Raw genomic sequence first — 8,055 nt, forward strand, 5'->3', positions numbered from 1 at the left:
TCGAGGCGGACCTCGATCGTCGTGTCAAGTCCTGCGTAAGTTGTCAAAAACAGCGTTCCGAGCCGTGAAAAGCGCCCCTGCATCCTTGGTCTTAGCCAAAAGCGCCATTTCAGCGCGTACTATCGGCGTCAAATGAAACGCGAACAGCGGAACGCGTGGCGATAGGCCAAACTGAGACCATCTGCCTTTCGTTATCAGAGATCGAGAGGCGCGAATTTCTGGTTCGGGATAGTTTGCTTCTATTTTTTTGGCGTTCGTTTTCTTGTTTTGCCACATGGAGCGTCACATTCCTACTTACCACCGATCGCAAGTGCCGCAGCGCGGTTTCTCTGGCGAAAGTGGCTTATCAGATAAAAAAGCGATTAAAAACGTCGCGTAGCGCACCGTCCGTTCCCGATCGGCCGCCTATGCTGTTCGCATCGCAATCAGATGCTGATAACATGGCATCGGTGGAAGCACAATCAAAGCGCTGTGCAAGGTGTAATTGGTGCTAAGTATGAATGTGGCGCTCCAGTGGCGAAGCAGAAAACGAACGCCATAGAAAATAGAAGTGAACTATCGCGAACCGGAAATTCGTGCCCCTCTCTGATAATCAGTTGGGCCTGTCGCCATGCGTTCCGCTGTTCGCGTTTCATTTGACGCCCGGCGCGATAGTACATATCGATTTTGCTGGCCCCTTTTTGCACGCAATGTTTCTTGTAGTCGTGGACGTGCACTTCGAGTGGCCGGAAGTGTTTGTTATGCGCGCTCGACTACTTCGGATGCTACAGTCGACAAATTGAGAGAACTGTCCGTGCGTTTTGGTTTCCCAGAAACCGTTGTCACTGATTTACGGCCCCCCGCAATTTACTTCCGAAGAGTTCGAGCGTTTTGTAAACGAATTGGGCTCTCGTCACGGGCTTACAGCACCGTATCATCCCAGCTCAAACGAGCTTGCAGAGCGTTCTATTCAGACACTCAAATACACTCTTCGTAAATCTAGCGAAGCGGACACATTACATCTGAGGCTTCACAAGTTTTTGCTTACCTATCGCAACTCGCCACACTCGACAACAAGTGAGTCACTAGCAAACTTGTTACTAGGAAGACGGCTGCGAAATCGACTCGATGTTGTCAAGCCAGCGGTGGGAGGAACAGTTGTATTCAAGCAATCCGTGGCTCGCCCATGTCGTGATCGTGATATAACAGTTGGTGACCAAGTGATGGCTCGCAATTATCGAGGCTGACCAAACTGAGTCCCTGGTGTTGTCGTGGGGCAGTCCGGCCCTTTGTCTTTCAACGTTCCTGCTAACACACCCAGAGGCAGTTTTGCCCCACCGGGATGGCGCAGTGGTTACGGCAATCGACTATTGTTTCCAAGGATGCGGGATCGAATCCTTGGGAACAGGGAATAGTTGAGAGGATATTTTGAGTGCTGGCTTGTACAGGTCGTTGCCTCCAAACACTATCTTCGTAGTAGTAGTGATAGCAGTAGTAGTCGGCACCGCGCGTTAGAAATATTCGCTGGCTGCATAAAAAAATTCGTACTAAGGTAATTTGTGGCTCCAGTGACGGATGTTTGATTGACGTGTGATAGGCCATGACAAGTTAATAAAATCATTTTAATTGATGAATTTAAGAATGAAAAACTTTGAAGGGGTTGAAAGGTGTCAAAAATGCTCAGAATGAAAAGCAACTGCTTGATGACGCCAATTAATAAAAATTCAGAGTGCGCCATTGATCAATTCATTAATTGTAGAAGAAATGAAGAATGCGTCCAACGTGTCAAGCTGCTCAGAATGGAAAGCCAACATTTGGTGCCGACTGCAGGAAGCTGACCAATAGTAAGTCAAAAGCTTAATACGCAGTAGCCTTGCACGAGGGAGAAAAAGCGAAAGCAAAGTCGAAGGCAAAAGCCCACTAACTTACGAATGTGATTGTGCGCTCTGTACTGTGCGCAGAGGTGCATTATTTCTCATGAATGTTCAATGCAGCACGATATGGCAAGTGAGCTGTATTCCAATCCAACACCAGAGGTGTTTTAGGGCCCTTTTAATACAGAAATTTTCTATGTGAAGGAGCGGAAAAAATGTTCATTAGGAACTAGAGCGGCTACCTAGCAAGCTTCCAGACAGCAGTCTACTGATGAGTGTAAAGTGCAATAAAACGCCTCTCGAAACTAGCGCGAACTCATGAGCGCCAAGTTGACATTCAAGGGCGTTCCCTTCACTGGCAGGGCGGCACACTTGTTGTAAGCCCACATGAAATACACCAGGCGCCCCAACGAGATGTCCGTGAAATTGACGCGCCCAATGACGTTCCAGTCAGGTGACCTCATAGCGTCGAATGCAGACACGACACCAAGGGCGGTTGTGGCACTGGCTAGGTAGTCGTCACTTTTGCTGCCGTTAAAGCAAGTCTTTCTGAAGCATTCGAGGTGATTGTCGATGTTTCTTCGCGTCTCACGAGACCACGGCGACTCTAGAAGAAAAGACCACATGTGGGTGGCGAAGTCCACGCCAAGAGCTAAAAGGTCTAGAACAGAGTTTCGGCGGGGGCTCGAACTTAATAGAGCATACAGGCTGGTCGGCACGAAGATGGAGTATCCGCTTCTTACAGCCACTGGGAAGAAAAGACTTTCGGTGTCAGGAATCTTTCGTGCCACCTTGGCAGCCTTCACGTTGAAGGCGTAAGAGCGGGCAGCTAGTAGGTTGGCTTCGAATGTCTTTAACACGGCTCTGACAGGAATATCAGATATGGCTATTTCCTCCGGAAGCATCAGACGCAGCGCGTGCAGTCTCCGCATCAGCTCTCCTTCCGTGGTATCCTTCAACAGCGGATGACCGGAAGCATCGTGGGCGACATTCGATATCATTTTGGCGAATATGCCACGTAAGTGTCCGTTAACACGGCGACTGCTAACCATTTCTGTCATGAACGCTTCCTCTATTTCGCAAAATCCCAGAGAGTGACAAGTGCTCATTAGAGTCAAGCCATGAGTTCTGACTGCAGCTTCCGTCGCGTCCCTTGTCATTAGAGCTGTGCACACAGCGCAATACTGAGAGGCTGGCGAGTATTATTAGCGAGGATATCCATCAAGTCATTCAGACTGTTCTGCTCCGCTGTCGAAACTGTGGTCACATTGGGATGCAGAGGGAACACCAGCGCTTCCAAGATTTCCATCCAAGTACGTTTCGACAAAAACGAGAAAGGGGAGTGTTCTACGGTTTTTGTTATGTTGCCTGATCTGTTTCTTCCCAGAAAAGAAGTTACGAGATCTTTAATTGACAGGAACGCCTGGTTCGTTATAGAGGAGTTGAGAACTTTGTTCACAATATCGAGTGCAGAGGGCAAAAATACCTCCAAGTCAGGATCTGAGAAACACTCACTAGCTGCCAAATTCAAATTTGTGCCCTGCTGCGATACGGAGAATGACATCACAGTTGGCAGGTCATAGCGAATGTTCAGGAGCGCCAGAATGCGAACCACTTGATATGGGTCCAGTGGTAAGGAGGGAATGGCGGCTTGCAGAATCACCGCCAAGTACTGGGCGACTCCGTTGGCTGGTGACTCTTCGCTCGTCCAGAAGCCATTCCTGAGGGATGCGAGCATGGCCCCTGATGCGCTGCTGCTTGTTTCAATGCCAGCCGTGTCGATGAAATTCCACAGCATGGCACTGCGGAAGAACGGTGAAAAATACTCGGAAGTGCCAGCATCCGCTTTGGAACAGACATGTCTGTAGAAGTCGTCGCATGGGTCAATGCTTGAGTTGAGCACCCGGATCACCATCAAGGCTTCGTCAGGGCAGCAGAACTGTTCACGGTGATCCTCCGAATGGGAGGTTCTCGCTTTCTCAGCACAGCGGCGATGAGGACGGTGATTAGGAGGGCAGAGAGGGCGATGTCCAGAAAGGCGGCCACCCATAGGTGCCTGAGGGAGTGGGGTCCCCTCATTAGTGTCTCGGATTGCCATGTCACAGGTGTTTCGGCAGCCTCTGTCGAGATATCAGGCATCTTGTACGTGCTCATGTCTGGTAGGAAGCGTTGCATTTTTTTTCTCTTGTTCTCGTTGTTGTTGTTGTTGTTCTCCTCTAATTTAATGGCACATACCAACACAGGGGGATCGGCCAAGAATTGGGGTGCAGAGATATTAGATTTTGAGATGTATAATTACATCTTTTCTTTGTTTAGGGCCTGAGTATTTTCGGCTTCTTTCTTTTCATTGATGATTCGCTCCAGTGACGCAATGCGACCACGTAACGAAAAAGAGCTAAATGTAACAAAAATAACAGCTTGCGCTAGAGTTTGGAGAATGAAAAAGTTCAATATTTTCTATAGCTCTGGCGGGAAAACTTGTTTGCATAACAAGGAAAGAAGACGTGCTATGAAAATTTGTGTTATGTGAAAGAATGTTTACTCCATTCAGTAATTTACACATACGCATGTATTTAACCCTTGGCATAAAAGTTCATTGATTCGTCAATGCATTGTTTGCCTATGCTCCTTCATTCGTCATCACCTGAAGACCTACAAAGAAAGAAATTATGTGGGACAGTTAAGCTCCGCCTTAATGGTTATGACGCGGTAGTGGTGGTTACCACACAGAATTCAAACACCCGCTTTAACCAAGCCGTATAAACGGGCCCGCTTATGGTTTACGTGAATGGAAGGCTCCTGGCAGGCTGATTCTGGTATAACCCTCCCATATGAGAGGATAGGCTCGAGCTGGCCGCTGCTGCCAACATAATGTCTGGCAACCCTCAGCACAGGTACTGCTTGACCATGTCATGATGATAGTGTTAGCTAGTCCCTTTGTAACGGGTGACAGCTGCCAGCTATCAGCGCCATGCTGGGGACTTCTCGCTCATAACGCCAGCGACGGTGGACGGCCGTCGACGCCGACAGCCGATGCCGGATTTTCGGTGTACTTTACCTGTAACACTATCTCGTTAAAGAACACATGCTGAACCTATCAGGTATGACATGCACGCTGTATTTTCGTATAATTAGAAAGGTGAGTAAGAATAATAATTATGCACATCATTATAACGCGTAAACTAGTCGTATAATATAATCACGCCTAAGGCATTTAAAGTGAGACAGGTCGCCAACCTCCTTTGAATTGCTGTAAGGAAAACGAGGTTTTCGGCCTGAGATTCATACAAATGAATCCAAAGAACACAGATCTAAGGGCGCAGACGAGAAGGGTCATAAAGTGTATTGGGCACAAGCCCCTTGTATATAGTGTCATGGGGTTTATACCGCCTTGCTTGTTTACTGCAACTAGTCCATATGAGAGGAGTGCGATGGAATAATAATAATAACTGGTTCACAGGAAGGGAAAGGCGCAGTGTCACACTTGCTCTGTGGACACCTGAAGCGCGCCGTAAGGGAAGGGATGAAGTTGGGAGTGAAAGTAGAAAGAGAGAAAGGGGAGCCGTAGTGGAGGGCTGCGGACTAATTTCGACCACCTGGGGATCTTTAACGTGCGCTGACATCGCACAGCACACGAACGCCACTTCGTTTCGCCTCCATCGAAGCGCAGCCGCCGTGGTCGGGTTCGAACCCGGGAACTCCGGACAGTAGTCGGGCGTCTTACTACTGCACCATCCCGGCGGGGCACGATGGAATGGATGGATGGAATATAGAAGCGTCTCCTATGAAACGGAGTGGTAGCAGTTGCTATCATGCTCATGTTCCCCCCTATATCTTATTGTTTTAGATTCGTTAACTATGCCATCATTGTTTATTTAATTTTTGTTTGTACATTACTAAAATTATGTCACTTTTCTGCTTTTAAGGCACTAATCTTCCAATAGTTTTTTGCTGGTTGCAGCGGTATCGAATGGGTCGGGTAGACCGGTCACCGCGATTACCCTGAAAACTAGATCTCCTGAGGCAGCTGAGGAAGTGGCTGTAGCTCTAGCCTGCGCCCAGACAAAGGCGCGTTTCGTGATCTGCGACAGCAAAACTGCCATACGAAATTACAGTCGTGGGTTGATTGCTCCCCAGGCAATTTGAATATTACAGCAATCACCAATCTCGCGAACTATACAGCTGATTTGAACTCCATCGCATACTGGCGTTCCCGGCAACGAATCCGCCCATGCCATGGCTCGAGGGCTCTACCACCGAGCCGGCGGCAGAGAGGGGGCTTGGAGCGGGGAGCATAGTGTGTGCCAAATCGTACACGGAAATTCTGCAGCATTACAGACTCCGTAGACGGGTGGCTGCTGCGCCAGCCCCTACCCTAAATTGCAGGCAGGCCGTCGCTTGGCGTCGCCTTCAGACTGGTACATTCCCACACCCGCTCCTGGTGAGCTATATGCTCCCAGGAGAAAGATCTGAATTCTGTGCAAACTGTGACACGAGAGGGACCCTCGAACATATCCTCTGGGACTGCCCCTTTTCTCCCGGGAGGGGTCTAAATCTGACGCCGCAACTCTGGGAGACCATGCTGCGCTGCTTCTGACCCTGGGCTCCAGCTAGCCGCCATCCAGATGGCCTGGGACGCCGCCGGCCAACAACGTCTGCCGGCCTGCGTCTGAGGCGGGGCACCCGCCATCCATCCCAAGCGACGGAGGGCAGGAGCCTCTTCATCCGCTGGAATAAATAAAAAGTTCTGCTCTCTCTCTTGCTAGATTCCACCGCAGGTTAATTGCATCTCTAAACCCCTGAGCTCCAGGAAGAGTGACTGCGTCTAATACAAAGACAGTCGACTGCCATCTACCGGCCGAAAAAGACGTTCCCCCTTTCTTCAATGTACTTCTTTCTCGTCACCTTCCAGGCACGAGCACGCCAGTTCATTTCAGCGTTCTCCACCCATATTGTATCTAGTTGCCCCGCCGGGGTGGTACAGTGGTAAGACGCCCGACTACTGTCCGGACTTCCCGGGTTCGAACCCGACCTCGGCGGCTGCGTTTAGATGGAGGCGAAACGAAGTGGCGTCCGTGTGCTGTGCGATGCCAGCGCACGTTAAAGATCCCCAGGTGGTCGAAATTACTCCGCAGCCCTCCACTACGGCTCCCCTTTCTCTCTTTCCTCTTTCACTCCCACCTTCATCCCTTCCCTTACGGCGGGGTTCAGGTGTCCACATAGCAAGTGTGACAGATACGGCGCCTTTCCCTTCCTGTGAACCAATTATTATTACTGTATCTAGTCATTTTTGTCTCGACTTTGCAAGTTAGCTGTGAGAGACACCTCAATGAATGATTCGGAATCAGTTTCGTACGCGTGGAGTTCCCGATGCGCTGTGACATCGGGCAGTACACAGACGTTCTTCGCAATTCCCCTTCACCATAACGATGATTAAGAAAGACGATAAAGTTCAATGAGCAAGCAACGCATTCCGCTGACTAAATAAATAAAGATGTTCTGTCCTCCTCCTCCAAATGATTTTTCGTGAAATGGGAAAACTGTAAAGGCATGGATAACTGCCTCAATAAGAAACAGTGTTTCTGGGCTGTAATAATTTATTCGAGTAATTCGACAGTGCACATTGCCTTTATTCCTGTACACAGTTCCTTCTATGTAGTCCTGGCTATGCGTGAGGGCATGAAGTGTGAACAGCAGATCGAACGCGTCCTTAAAGACAGCTGAGGCTGTCTGGCTGCCATCACCTGAGACAGGCGCGCGCATCCGGTTGCCAATAAGGTAACTTTAACGCGGTAGCGTTAAGGAGCTCGTGTCGCAGAAAGGCCGGTGTCGTCGGCGTCCAGTGAGCGATAAATCCCGGCATGCACTTCATTCCAAGATGGGCTGGGTGGGAATCGAACCAGGGTCTCCGGAGTGTGAGACGGAGACGCTACCACACAGCCACGAGTTCGATGCTTGAAAGCGGTACAAAAGCGCTTCTAGTGAATGCGGTGTTGCCTTAGAAACATGCCGTAGAACGTTATACTGCAGTGTATATCGGTAATTATGAGCATGCTACTTACAGAAGTCGCAGTTACACGAGTAGCGAAGTACGTTTCTGCTACATTTCTTCTGCGCTCTGCGCACATGCAGAGCCATCTTGCGGCAAACACAGAAGAACCCCTCCTCGCAATGTGCGGCGCTGCCCCGACACGTGGCGCGC

This window comes from Amblyomma maculatum, chromosome 11 (assembly GCF_055883805.1).
Source record: "Amblyomma maculatum isolate TAMU_Amacu chromosome 11, ASM5588380v1, whole genome shotgun sequence".
Taxonomy (NCBI): domain Eukaryota; kingdom Metazoa; phylum Arthropoda; class Arachnida; order Ixodida; family Ixodidae; genus Amblyomma; species Amblyomma maculatum.